Below are 13,385 nucleotides of genomic sequence, written 5' to 3' on the forward strand. Positions count from 1 at the left end.
GTTGCCCCGTTTCCGCCAACACTACCACCTGGAGCCAGCAACTCGTGTGGGTGGAATACGCCCGTAACACCCTCCCTGCTCGGCCACTGGTCTCTTTCCCTTCGAGTGTTCCTTGGGATATCAGCCCACACTTTTCCCTGAGCAAGAGGAAGAAGTCAGCATACACTTTGCCTAGATGTTCACCCACTGCTGTCGCCGTACCTGGAAGAGAGCCCAGGCCGCTATTTTGAAGACCACATCCAGGTATCGGCGACAAGCGGATCGCTACCGGACCCCTGCTCCCTGCTATCGGCTCGGGCAGAGGGTATGGCTTTCCACTCGGGACCTGCCCCTCCGGTTGGAGTCCCGTAAACGTTCCCCCCGTTTCATCTGCCCTTTCTCCATCTCTAAAATCCTTAGTCCCTCTGCTGTTCGTCTTCTGTTACCCCGCACCCTCCGTATCCATCCTATGTTTCATGTGTCCAAGATAAAACCTGTGTCTCACTGTCCTTTGTCTTCTGTTTCCAGGTCAGGAAAAAAGCAGCCAGAGGAACTCACAATAACTCATGTTGTTTTAGAGGAGATGGGATGTGAAGGAAGCCAATCTCTAGAGGATAGATGTTATCTGTGATGTTTGAAGTTAATTGATGGGTTACTACCTCAGCTGTATGACCTCAGTTTTTCAAGTCAATAGTACGAGTGTATATGGACGAGAGTATGTTTAGGCCTTGATATAACACGAGGTGCACAAGCAAAACTAAATTCTATATCTTCACACAAATTAATTAATGTAGTTGACTTTTGTCCAGGACAATAGGGTTTGAAACCATTATAGCCCTGCTACCATACAGTTACCACATTATCCAGGCTGACAGACATTCTAATTTAAAGTCTTTTTTTCCCCTATCTGTTCCTTTCTCTCATTGTTCATTAGTCCAGGCAGGGACACAAAAGCCTGTCTCCAAGGATCAATTAGTCACTTAGTGAATTACGAACTGTAGAGAGATGAGAGAGCGAGTAGGAGAGATAAAGGCACAGGCCATGTTAGTCTGAAGTGATAAAGTGACTACATCTTACTTCCGCGTCATTACCATGACAGCAGGCCACTGAGTGGGAGGACATCACCATGCACGTCAGCCACTCTCCCACGAGCAGCAGCCCCTTCGATTCACCTCACCTCCATTCTCCTACCCTCTCCATCTTTTTGCCTTTTTTCTCCTCTTTGTCTTCTGTAGTCTCTCTTTCTCAACTTGCTTTCCTTCGTTTCTTGGCGTGCTCTTATAGAGTGTGACACTCCACCAAAGCAAAACAGTGGGTTGGCACAGTAAGTCACAGCAGGACACAGACAGACACAAAACAGCACAAACGGGTAAACAAGGCTATTTATAGGGGCTTGTATTCCCTTAAGGATCTAAAAACGCACTGCACTGCATAGAGGGAGAAAGAGACAACAAAAAAGCGTGATGACAGTAGTTGTCTGTTGTTTTACAAGTAGTGAGAGACAGAGAGGTGTGTCTGGTAAAGTGGCTTTCACAGTGTGACACCATAGGAGAAGACTCTTAATTGTTTGTTAATACAGAATGAAGTAGCAGAATGCTATCACACTATGTCTGTGTGTTACTGGTAGGATGTGAACTCCGGTCTCAATGTCTTAACCATTAGACCAAAAACCTCTTCGGCCGAGGATGACATTGGACTTCATGCAGGGCTACCTCATCATAAGAGCATGATTCCAAATCACCTCCACTACATTGTCATGACATGCCTTTCATTATTGTGATGACTATTATTTATCGACTAATTACCTATTATGTTTAATTGTTACTAGATTAAATTAATCATGTAACAATTAACTCATTAGGAATTTGGTTGTTTAACAAGTTACCGTTTCCCAAATTAACTCTAAAGATATCTAGATATCTCTTATCATTTAACAGTCATTTATTAATCATTTACCTCATAGCAGTCTCATTTGAAAGTCGTAGGCTCTTTAAGTCTGTACGAACCCGGGTCTTGATGATCATTCCGTACCACACAAATGTATTTAATTATTTATTTCCTAACTAATAAAAAATTATAACACAAGATACAAACACGTACACAGTATAGGTAGGGATTAGAAACGTAATACAATGAAAACAGGTCCCTAGCGGACTAACACAATATGACACTTGTTACAAAAGATGGAGAGGGAGAGGGAGAGGGAGAGGGGACGGACGGAAGGACCGACCCACCCACCCAGTAATCCTAATACTTTGGGATTAGAACTGCCGCCCGTTATGGAAGAAAAGCAATGCATGTATTTACATGTTAGAGGTCTTCTGGTGTATCTCTGTTGGACCCAGGCCTTCGTGGGAAGGGGTCTATTGGGCCTTCTCTCTCGGATGGCCTTTTAGTCCACAAGAGGTCACAATGTCCTTCTTCTTACTTGTCTGTTTACTTTCACTCGTTCTGGAAGTGGTCTTCTGAGGACGGCTAATCAGCTGTGTCGATGATCCCCTGTGGGGTGATGAGAGCAGTGTAGTAGACAATGGTTTGAAGAGAGTAACAGGATGGTCCCACTTAAATTCACCTTCTTAGATACAGTACTTAGAACAGCTACTCAGCCGTAACATTGATTGTTAGTGGAGGCAACTTTGTCGTCTTCACCTCGTGTTGACTTTCAGGGTCGGGAAAAATATGGACAAAAGCTGCATCTTGAGGTCCGTCTAGTCTGATCTGATAATTCTTATCTCAGTCTTTTATGCACTCTGGTAAAGAGGGGCGTTTCCGTCATACTGACACGCTCTCTGAGCTCCGTCGGGCGTGGCTAGTTACGAGGCAAATGTATTATTATCACTATGATTTTGTTAGAAAGCTAAAATCACATTCCTATCTTCACGAAAACATTGTCTTCCTCCTTGATATTTTCTACCCAAGGTAAAGGATCTAAACCTGATATACACAGTGTAAAAGCTCTTCAAGTCACAATGTTTTCATTATAACGCCTTTATGCAATTTTTAATGACATCACAAAATAGACATGAATCATTCCTAACGTTTTGATGTTGAAATATATTGTCCCAATGTTCATTGTTGGATGTTGACATTTTTGGGCGGCAAAAGTCTCTGAAACAAAGGACATTCCTTTCACCATACTAGAGGGCCAGAGATAGGATAATCTATCTCTAATTTACGGCAGCATTAAGGTGTCAAGACCGGCACAGCCCCCCTGTGGGTAGATGCAAAATATTTTTTCTTGTGGAACAAACAAGAAATAAGACAAAAAAACAGAAAACTTGAGCGTGCATAACTATTTACTCCCCCAGAGTCAATACTTTGTAGAGCCACCTTTTGCAGCAATTACAGCTACAAGTCTCTTGGGGTATGTCTCTATAAGCTTGGCACATCTAGCCACTGGGATTTTTGCCCATTCTTCAAGGCAAAACTGCTCCAGCTCCTTCAAGTTGGATGGGTTCCGCTGGTGTACAGCAATCTATAAGTCATTCTACAGATTCTCAATTGGATTGAGGTCTGGGCTTTGACTAGGCCATTCCAAGACATTTCAATGTTTCCCCTTAAACCGCTCGAGTGTTGCTTTAGCAGTATGCTTAGGGTCATTGTCCTGTTGGAAGGTGAACCTCCGTCCCAGTCTCAAATCTCTGGGAAACTGAAACAGGTTTTCCTCAAGAATTTCCCTGTATTTAGCGCCATCCATCATTCCTTCAATTCTGACAAGTTTCCCTGCCGATGAAAAACATCCCCACAGCATGGTGCTGCCACCACCATACTTCACTGTGGGGATGGTGTTCTCGGGGTGATGAGAGGTGTTGGGTTTGCGCCAGACATAGCGTTTTCCTTGATGGCCAAAAACCTCAATTTTAGTCTCATCTGACCAGAGTACCTTCTTTCATATGTTTGGGGAGTCTCCCACATGCCTTTTGGCGAACAACAAACGTGTTTGCTTATTTCTTTCTTTAAGCAATTGGCTTTTTTCTGGCCACTATTCCGTAAAGCTCAGCTCTGTGGAGTGTACGGCTTAAAGTGGTCCTATGGAAAGATACTACAATCTCCGCTGTGGAGCTTTGCAGAGCTCCTTCAGGGTTATCTTTGGTCTCTTTGTTGCCTCTCTGATTAATGCCCTCCTTACCTGATCCGTGAGTTTGGCAGGTTTGTTGTGGTGCCATATTCTTTACATTTTTTAATAATGGATTTAATGGTGCTCTGTAGGATGTTCAAAGTTTCTGATATTTTTTTATAACCCAACCCTGATCTGTACTTCTCCACAACTTTGTCATTGACCTGTTTGGAGAGCTCCTTGGTCTTCATGGTGCCACTTGCTTGGTGGTGCCCCTTGCTTAGTGGTGTTGCAGACTCTGGGGCCTTTCAGAACATGTGTATACAGTGGGGGGAAAAAGTATTTAGTCAGCCACCAATTGTGCAAGTTCTCCCACTTAAAAAGATGAGAGAGGCCTGTAATTTTCATCATAGGTACACGTCAACTATGACAGACAAATTGAGATTTTTTTTCTCCAGAAAATCACATTGTAGGATTTTTAATGAATTTATTTGCAAATTATGGTGGAAAATAAGTATTTGGTCACCTACAAACAAGCAAGAATTCTGGCTCTCACAGACCTGTAACTTCTTCTTTAAGAGGCTCCTCTGTCCTCCACTCGTTACCTGTATTAATGACACCTGTTTGAACTTGTTATCAGTATAAAAGACACCTGTCCACAACCTCAAACAGTAACACTCCAAACTCCACTATGGCCAAGACCAAAGAGCTGTCAAAGGACACCAGAAACAAAATTGTAGACCTGCACCAGCCTGGGAAGACTGAATCTGCAATAGGTAAGCAGCTTGATTTGAAGAAATCAACTGTGGGAGCAATTATTAGGAAATGGAAGACATACAAGACCACTGATAATCTCCCTCGATCTGGGGCTCCACGCAAGATCTCACCCCGTGGGGTCAAAATGATCACAAGAACGGTGAGCAAAAATCCCAGAACCACACGGGCGGACCTAGTGAATGACCTGCAGAGAGCTGGGACCAAAGTAACAAAGCCTACCATCAGTAACACACTACGCCGCCAGGGACTCAAATCCTGCAGTGCCAGACGTGTCCCCCTGCTTAAGCCAGTACATGTCCAGGCCCGTCTGAAGTTTGCTAGAGTGCATTTGGATGATCCAGAAGAGGATTGGGAGAATGTCATATGGTCAGATGAAACCAAAATATAACTTTTTGGTAAAAACTCAACTCGTCGTGTTTGGAGGACAAAGAATGCTGAGTTGCATCCAAAGAACACCATAACTACTGTGAAGCATGGGGGTGGAAACATCATGCTTTGGGGCTGTTTTTCTGCAAAGGGACCAGGACGACTGATCCGTGTAAAGGAAAGAATGAATGGGGCCATGTATCGTGAGATTTTGAGTGAAAACCTCCTTCCATCAGCAAGGGCATTGAAGATGAAACGTGGCTGGGTCTTTCAGCATGACAATGATCCCAAACACACCACCCGGGCAACGAAGGATGGCTTCGTAAGAAGCATTTCAAGGTACTGGAGTTGCCTAGCCAGTCTCCAGATCTCAACCCCATAGAAAATTTTTGGAGGGAGTTGAAAGTCCGTGTTGCCCAGCGACAGCCCCAAAACATCACTGCTCTAGAGGAGATCTGCATGGAGGAATGGGCCAAATACCAGCAACAGTGTGTGAAAACCGTGTGAAGACTTACAGAAAACGTTTGACCTGTGTCATTGCCAACAAAGGGTATATAACAAAGTATTGAGAAACTTTTGTTATTGACCAAATACTTATTTTCCACCATAATTTGCAAATAAATTCATTAAAAATCCTACAATGTGATTTTCAGGATATTTTTTTCTCATTTTGTCTGTCATAGTTGACGTGTACCTATGATGAGAATTACAGGCCTCTCTCATCTTTTTAAGTGGGAGAACTTGCACAATTGGTGGCTGACTAAATACTTTTTTTCCCCACTGTATATACTGAGATCATGTGACACTTAGATTTCACACAGGTGGACTTTATTTAACTAATTATGTGTCTTCTGAAGGTAATTGGTTGCACCAGATCTTATTTAGGGGCTTCATAGCAAAGGGGGTGAATACATATGCGCGAACCACTTTTCCGTTATTTATTTTTAAGCATTTTCTGAAACAAGTTATTTTTTTCATTTCACTTCACCAATTTGGACTATTTTGTGTATGTCCATTACATGAAATCCAAATAAAAATCCATTTAAATTACAGGTTGTAATGCATCAAAATAGGAAAAACACCAAGGGGGGATGAATACTTTTGCAAAGCACTTTATGTGTGTGTGTGGTGCGTGTGTGCGTGTGTGTGAAACCTGTGAAGTGTGTGTGTACATGGCCATCATTTTAATGGCCTGTCAGACACGTTCACAATTGGAATAATTGGTTGAACAGTGACCAAATTTCACAATTCATTGATTCTGTATACCTCAGTGAATTAAACATGAGAATTCTGTATCTTAATGACGTGTTAAGTGAGGGATAGAAATAACCCATCAACACTATTCATAGTGTACCCTTTAGATATCTGTGTCACAGAAGCTCTAAAGCCACGTTTTTACTGAACAATTGTCTCAACCATTTTGTAACCCAAGAAACACAGTATCTTTCAAGACATCCTGTTCCAAAACATAATGTATTAGGTGCTTTCTGTGAAAGGCATTACACAAATGCAGTGTCTAGACTTGACAGTTCATTTATCTTTAGTATTCTGATCATAGAGTTCTGATCATGATATTCCGAACGCGTCATGCGTCTACACCTACATTTAAATGTGTCTACTATGTCCACAGTGTGTCCGGATTCTCTTTTCCCGCGCTATATTCAAATGCCAGTATGCATTCTACAAATGGTGGAATAGGCTAAATATGATGATAACACAACTGATGGCAATAGCTAACTACTGTAGCTAACTAGCCAGCTAACCTCTGTAGCTATCCAGCAAACTAGCAAGCAACGCTAAAGGGATTGCAAGCGGGTTAGCATAACTCAAGCCAAACTAAAAATATTTTTTCTAAATATTATCTAGCTGGCTAACATTTATGAGTCCAGCAAACACGTTCCTCACACACTAGGAATGTATTTCCTCCAACGTTATAATGAAAAGATGCCTCTCGGTCCCAAAACACACGTTTTCTGGATACTTGTGGGAGGAGTGTTGATGACGTCGCCCACTGTCTGCGCTTTTGGTAGCCTGATTGCGTTCAAACTGAGGAGAAATCCACACACAATGCATCCCTGACCACCTCCTGAAATAGTCAGCCAGATCTGAACACAATCAGACCACCCGTCTTTTCTATTTACATTTTTGTTTTTTATGTACTCCCTTTTTCTCCACAATTTCATGATATCCAATTGGTAGTTACGATCTTGTCTCATCGTTGCAACTCCCCAACGGGTTCGGGAGAGGCGAAAGTCGAGTCACACGTCCTCCGAAACATGACCCGCCAAACCGTGCTGCTTCTTAACACACCGCTCGCTTAACCTGGAAGCCAGCCGCACCAATGTGTCGGAGGAAACATCATTCAACTGACAACCGAAGTCAGCTTGCAGGTGCCCGGCCCGCTACAAGGAGTCGCTAGAGCACGATGGGCCAAGGACATCCCCCCCGGCCAAACCCTCCCCTAACCCGGATGACGCTGGGCCAAATTGGCCCCGCCCTGTGGGGCTCTCGGTCACGGCCACAGGCTGTAGTGGCGCCTCAGCACTGCGATGCAGTGCCTTAGACCGCTGCACCACTCGGGAGGCCCAGACCCGTCTTTTCAATGTGATCTTCGTATTCTGATAGCAGAAGTCGCATGTAAGTGTAGCAGGGATGTAGCTCAGTTGGTAGAGCATGGCGTTTGCAACGCCAGGGTTGTGGGTTCGATTCCCACGGGGGGCCAGTATGATTTAAAAAAAAAATAATAATAATAATATGTATGTATGCACTCACTAACTGTAAGTCGTCCTGGATAAGAGCGTCTGCTAAATGACTAAAATGTAAGTGTCAAGTGTAGACACGACTAATGACAATGACCACATAACACCCTCAAAAGTCATAAGCCTATATAATAAACAGTAGGAAACACTTTGGCCTATGTCAGCAACCGTACAGTATGTTGGTATGTCACTGAATACCCTATGTCAGTGGCTCTCAACATAAGCTGATGTTGGCTAGGCATTTGTAAATGTTTCTTAAAGGCCTATCCATGTGTTGTGTAGAGCCTGCCTATGTAGGTGTATGAAGTCTGAATTTACAAGGGCCTTTACACTACATAAAACACTTTCACAGAACATACAATGTGCTTTATGGTGGCCACCAGCATGCCTCTACAGAACACAGCACTAAGAGCAAATTATTTTATAGCTCCTACACACTCCGTCTCCTCCGCCACCTTAACGCTGGCATGACAGCTTTGTCACAAAGATGAATTCATCATCAGCACTGCAGCCAATACAAGTGATTTGATTGCCCTGACCACAAATTAAGTTATTGTGATAACATTTTCAATTTGGGCTTCTCTCACAGCCATACATCACGGCCAACATATTTCATTACACAGCGAAACCGCAGGCACCCAGCAGTGACTCACCTCCATAGGAAGACATCTTGGGAGCATTATGACATTTAATCAATAGTGCTGGTGCTGCTGGCCCCACAATACAACCTGCTTGCCCTGGTGATCACAGTACAGCACAATAGCACAGCACTACACAGCTATTTACAGCCAAAGAGGAAACACCGATACACTGCTGCCTCCTGGTCGGCCACCGATATTCTGGCTGTAAGATACACAAGTAGACACACCAATACACCAAAAGTAGCTCATTCCACTCTTTCATATAAATAGGTATTATCGCTTCAAGACACAAACACACACACATACACTACCAGTCGAAAGTTTGGACACACCTACTCATTCAAGGGTTTTTCATATTTTTTACATTGTAGAATAATAGTGAAGACATCAAAACTATGAAATAACAAATATGGAATCATGTAGTAAACAAAAAAGTGTTAAACAAATCAAAATATATTTTATATTTGAGATTCTTCAAATAGCCACCCTTTGCCTTGATGACAGCTTTGCACACTCTTGGCATTCTCTGCTTTTCCAACAGTCTTGAAGGAGTTCCCACATATGCTGAGCACTTGTTGGCTGCTTTTCCTTCACTCTGCGGTCCAAATCATCCCAAACCATCACAATTAGGTTGAAGTCGGGGGATTGTGGAGGCCAGGTCATCTGATGCAGCACTCCATCACTCTCCTTCATGGTAGAATAGCCCTTACACAGCCTGGATGTGTGTTGGGTCATTGTCCTGTTGCAAAACAAATGATAGTCCCACTAAGCTCAAACCAGATGGGATGGCATATCACTGTAGAATGCTGTGGCAGCCATGCTGGTTAAGTGTGCCTTGAATTCTAAATAAATCACAGACAATGTCACCAGCAAAGCACCCCCACACCATAACACCTCCTCCATGCTTTACGGTGGAAAATACACACACGGAGATCATCCGTTCACCCACACCACATCTCACAAAGACATGGCGGTTTGAACCAAAAATCTCCAATTTGGACAATTTCCACCGGTCTAATGTCCATTGCTCGTGTTTCTTGGCCCAAGCAGGTCTCTTCTTATTATTGGTGTTCTTTAGTAGTGGTTTCTTTACAGCAATTCGACCATGAAGGCCTGATTCACACAGTCCCCTCTGAACAGTTGATGTTCGAGATGCGTCTGTTACTTGAACTCTGTGAAGCATTTATTTGGGCTGCAATTTCTGAGGCTGGTAACTCTAATGAACTTATCCTCTGCAGCAGAGATAACTCTGGGTCTTCCATTCCTGTGGCGGTCCTCATGAGAGCCAGTTCCATCATAGCGCTTGATGGTTTTTGCGACTGCACTTGAACAAACGTTCAAAGTTCTTGAAATGTTCCGTATTGACTGACCTTCATGTCTTAAAGTAATGATTGACTGTCGTTTCTCTTTGCTTATTTGAGCTTTTCTTGCCATAATATGGACTTGGTCTTTTACCAAATAAGGCTATTTTCTGTCACAACTCAACTGATTGGCTCAAGCACATTAAGAAGGAAAGAAATTCCACAAATTAACTTTTAAGAAGGCACACCTGTTAATTGAAATGCATTCCAGGTGACTACCTCATGAAGCTGGTTGAGAGAATGCCAAGAGTGTGCAAAGCTGTCATCAAGGCTAAGGGTGGCTATTTGAAGAATTTGTTTAACACTTTTTTTGGATACTACATGAGTCCATCTGTGTTATTTCATAGTTTTGATGTCTTCACTATTATTCTACAATGTAGAAAATAGTAAAAATTAAGAAAAACCCTGGAATGAGTAGGGATGTCCAAATGTTTGACTGGTACTGTACATACATACAAGCATAACATGCTCATTCCATTCTATCTCAGTCCAAACTGAACACACATTAACCTGTTGTATGACTTGTTTCTGTAGATTTCAAAGCAAATGGCCGTAAGTCTCTGTCAGAGAGCATCATGGAGCCATGTTTGCTTGTTCTCTGGTAAAGAATGAGTAAAGACTGAGTGCTCAATCACCCAGACTTCCCCTCAGCACCAACCTCCCCACAATAGAGCCAGAAGCTTTCTAATCAGACATTTTACAGTGACTTTTTATTGTGTTTAAATGCTTTGAGAGGAGTTAACTAGCACAGATATTTGTGACTTGTTCTGATCCTGTAACACACAAAACCCCACTCTGTAAGTAGGTGGTGAGCTCTCAAACTGGTCAGGGCCAGTATTAACTAGCTAGCTGCAACCAAATGAACGTTGTTGTTGGCTAATCAGCCTTGAGCTAGCCTTGAGTCAAGCACATCTCCCGGCTATCTACCTCTCTGTCAACCGGACGGGACCTCCTAGAGTCGACACGGAGCCCTGCCGATCCATCACGACTGGTCTGCCGACGTAATCGTCTGTGGTTTCAACAGGCTTCCCGTTGCGACGACCACGAAGATCCATCTGCTAGCCCCGGCCCGCTAGCACACGCAAACTACAACCGTGCTTCCTGCTCGCTGTGCTGAAGCACCAATTTGAACTGCTCTCGGATTCACATATTGCTGTTAACTGGACCTTATGATCACTCAGCTGCACAGCTGATGCCTGCTGGACTGTTCCTTTACACGGTACCCTGTCCTGTTTATTCTGTTTAGCCTCAGTCCAAACTTTATCGCAATTACCAGTTGTTGTCTTAGCTCTCTCTAATAACACCTGTGATTGCTTTATGCCTCTCTCCCATGTCAATATGCCTTGCCTATTGCTGTTCCAGTTAGTTCAACTTATACAATTTCACTGTAGAACCCCAAGTCCCTCTCAAACTGCCTCAAATTGTTCCTTTGTTCCACCCCCCATACACGCCGAGACCGGCTCAATCGGTGCCTCCAGTGATGCTCTCTCTTTCATTGTTACCCAACGCTTAGGTTTACCTCCACTGGACTCATATCCTTCCATATCCTTGTCTGTACATAATGCCCTGAATCTTTTCTACAACGCCCGGAAATCTGCCCCCTTTATTCTCTGTACCCAACACACTAGAAGACCAGTTCTTAAAGCCTTTAGCCGTATCCTTATTCTAGTCCTCCTCTGTTCCTCTGGTGATGTAGAGGCTAACCCAGGCCCTGCAGCCCCCAGTATCACTCCTACATTTACATTTACGTCATTTAGCAGACGCTCTTATCCAGATCGACTTACAAATTGGTGCATTCACCTTTTGCCAGTGGGATAACCACTTTACAATTATTATTATTTAATTTTTTGGGGTGGGGTAAGGGGGGGTAGAAGGATTACTTTATCCTATCCCAGGTATTCCTTAAAGAGATGGGGTTTCAAGTGTCTCCGGAAGGTGGTGAGTGATTCCGCTGTCCTGGCGTCATGAGGGAGCTTGTTCCCCCATTGGGGTGCCAGAGCAGCGAACAGTTTTGACTGGGCTGAGCGGGAAATGTGCTTCCGCAGAGGTAGGGGGGCCAGCAGGCCAGAGGTGGATGAACGCAATGCCCTCGTTTGGGTGTAGGGACTGATCAGAGCCTGAAGGTACGGAGGTGCCGTTGCCCTCACAGCTCCGTAGGCAAGCACTATGGTCTTGTAGCAGATGCGAGCTTCAATTGGAAGCCAGTGGAGTGTGCGGAGGAGCGGGGTGACGTGAGTGAACTTGGGAAGGTTGAAGACGGGCTGCGGCATTCTGGATGAGTTGTAGGGGTTTAATGGCACAGGCAGGGAGCCCAGCCAACAGCGAGTTGCAGTAATCCAGACGGGAGATGACAAGTACCTGGATTAGGACCTGTGCCGCTTCCTGTGTAAGGCAGGGTCGTACTCACCAAATGTTGTAGAGCATGAACCTACAGGATCGGGTCACCGCCTTGATGTTAGCGGAGAACGACAGGGTGTTGTCCAGGGTCACGCCAAGGCTCTTCGCACTCTGGGAGGAGGACACAACGGAGTTGTCAACCGTGATGGCGAGATCATGGAACGGGCAGTCCTTCCCCGGGAGGAAGAGCAGCTCCGTCTTGCCAAGGTTCAGCTTGAGGTGGTGATCTGTCACCCACACTGATATGTCTGCCAGACATGCAGAGATGCGATTCGCCACCTGGTTATCAGAAGGGGGAAAGGAGAAGATAAGTTGTGTGTCGTCTGCGTAGCAATGATAGGAGAGGCCATGTGAGGATATGACAGAGCCAAGTGACTTGGTGTATAGCGAGAATAGGAGAGGGCCTAGAACTGAGCCCTGGGGGACACCAGTGGTGAGAGCACGTGGTGCGGAGACAGATTCTCGCCACGCCACTTGGTAGGAGCGACCGGTCAGGTAGGACGCAATCCAAGAGTGAGCCGCGCCGGAGATGCCCAGCTCGGAGAGGAGGATCTGATGGTTCACAGTATCAAAGGCAGCAGACAGGTCTAGAAGGACAAGAGCAGAGGAGAGAGAGTTAGCTTTAGCAGTGCAGAGAGCCTCCGTGACACAGAGAAGAGCAGTCTCAGTTGAATGACCAGTCTTGAAACCTGACTGGTTTGGATCAAGAAGGTCATTCTGAGAGAGATAGCAAGAGAGTTGGCTAAAGACGGCACGCTCAAGAGTTTTGGAGAGAAAAGAAAGAAGGGATACTGGTCTGTAGTTGTTGACATCAGAGGGATCGAGTGTTGGTTTTTTGAGAAGGGGTGCAACTCTCGCTCTCTTGAAGATGGAAGGGACATAGCCAGCGGTCAAGGATGAGTTGATGAGCGAGGTGAGGTAAGGGAGAAGGTCACCGGAGACGGTCTGGAGAAGAGAGGAGGGGATAGGGTCAAGCGGGCAGGTTGTTGGGCGGCCGGCCGTCACAAGTCACAATATTTTATCCGGAGAGAGAGGGGAGAAAGAAGTC

The sequence above is a fragment of the Coregonus lavaretus genome (assembly GCF_964263955.1).
Source record: "Coregonus lavaretus genome assembly, chromosome: 22".
NCBI lineage: Eukaryota > Metazoa > Chordata > Actinopteri > Salmoniformes > Salmonidae > Coregonus > Coregonus lavaretus.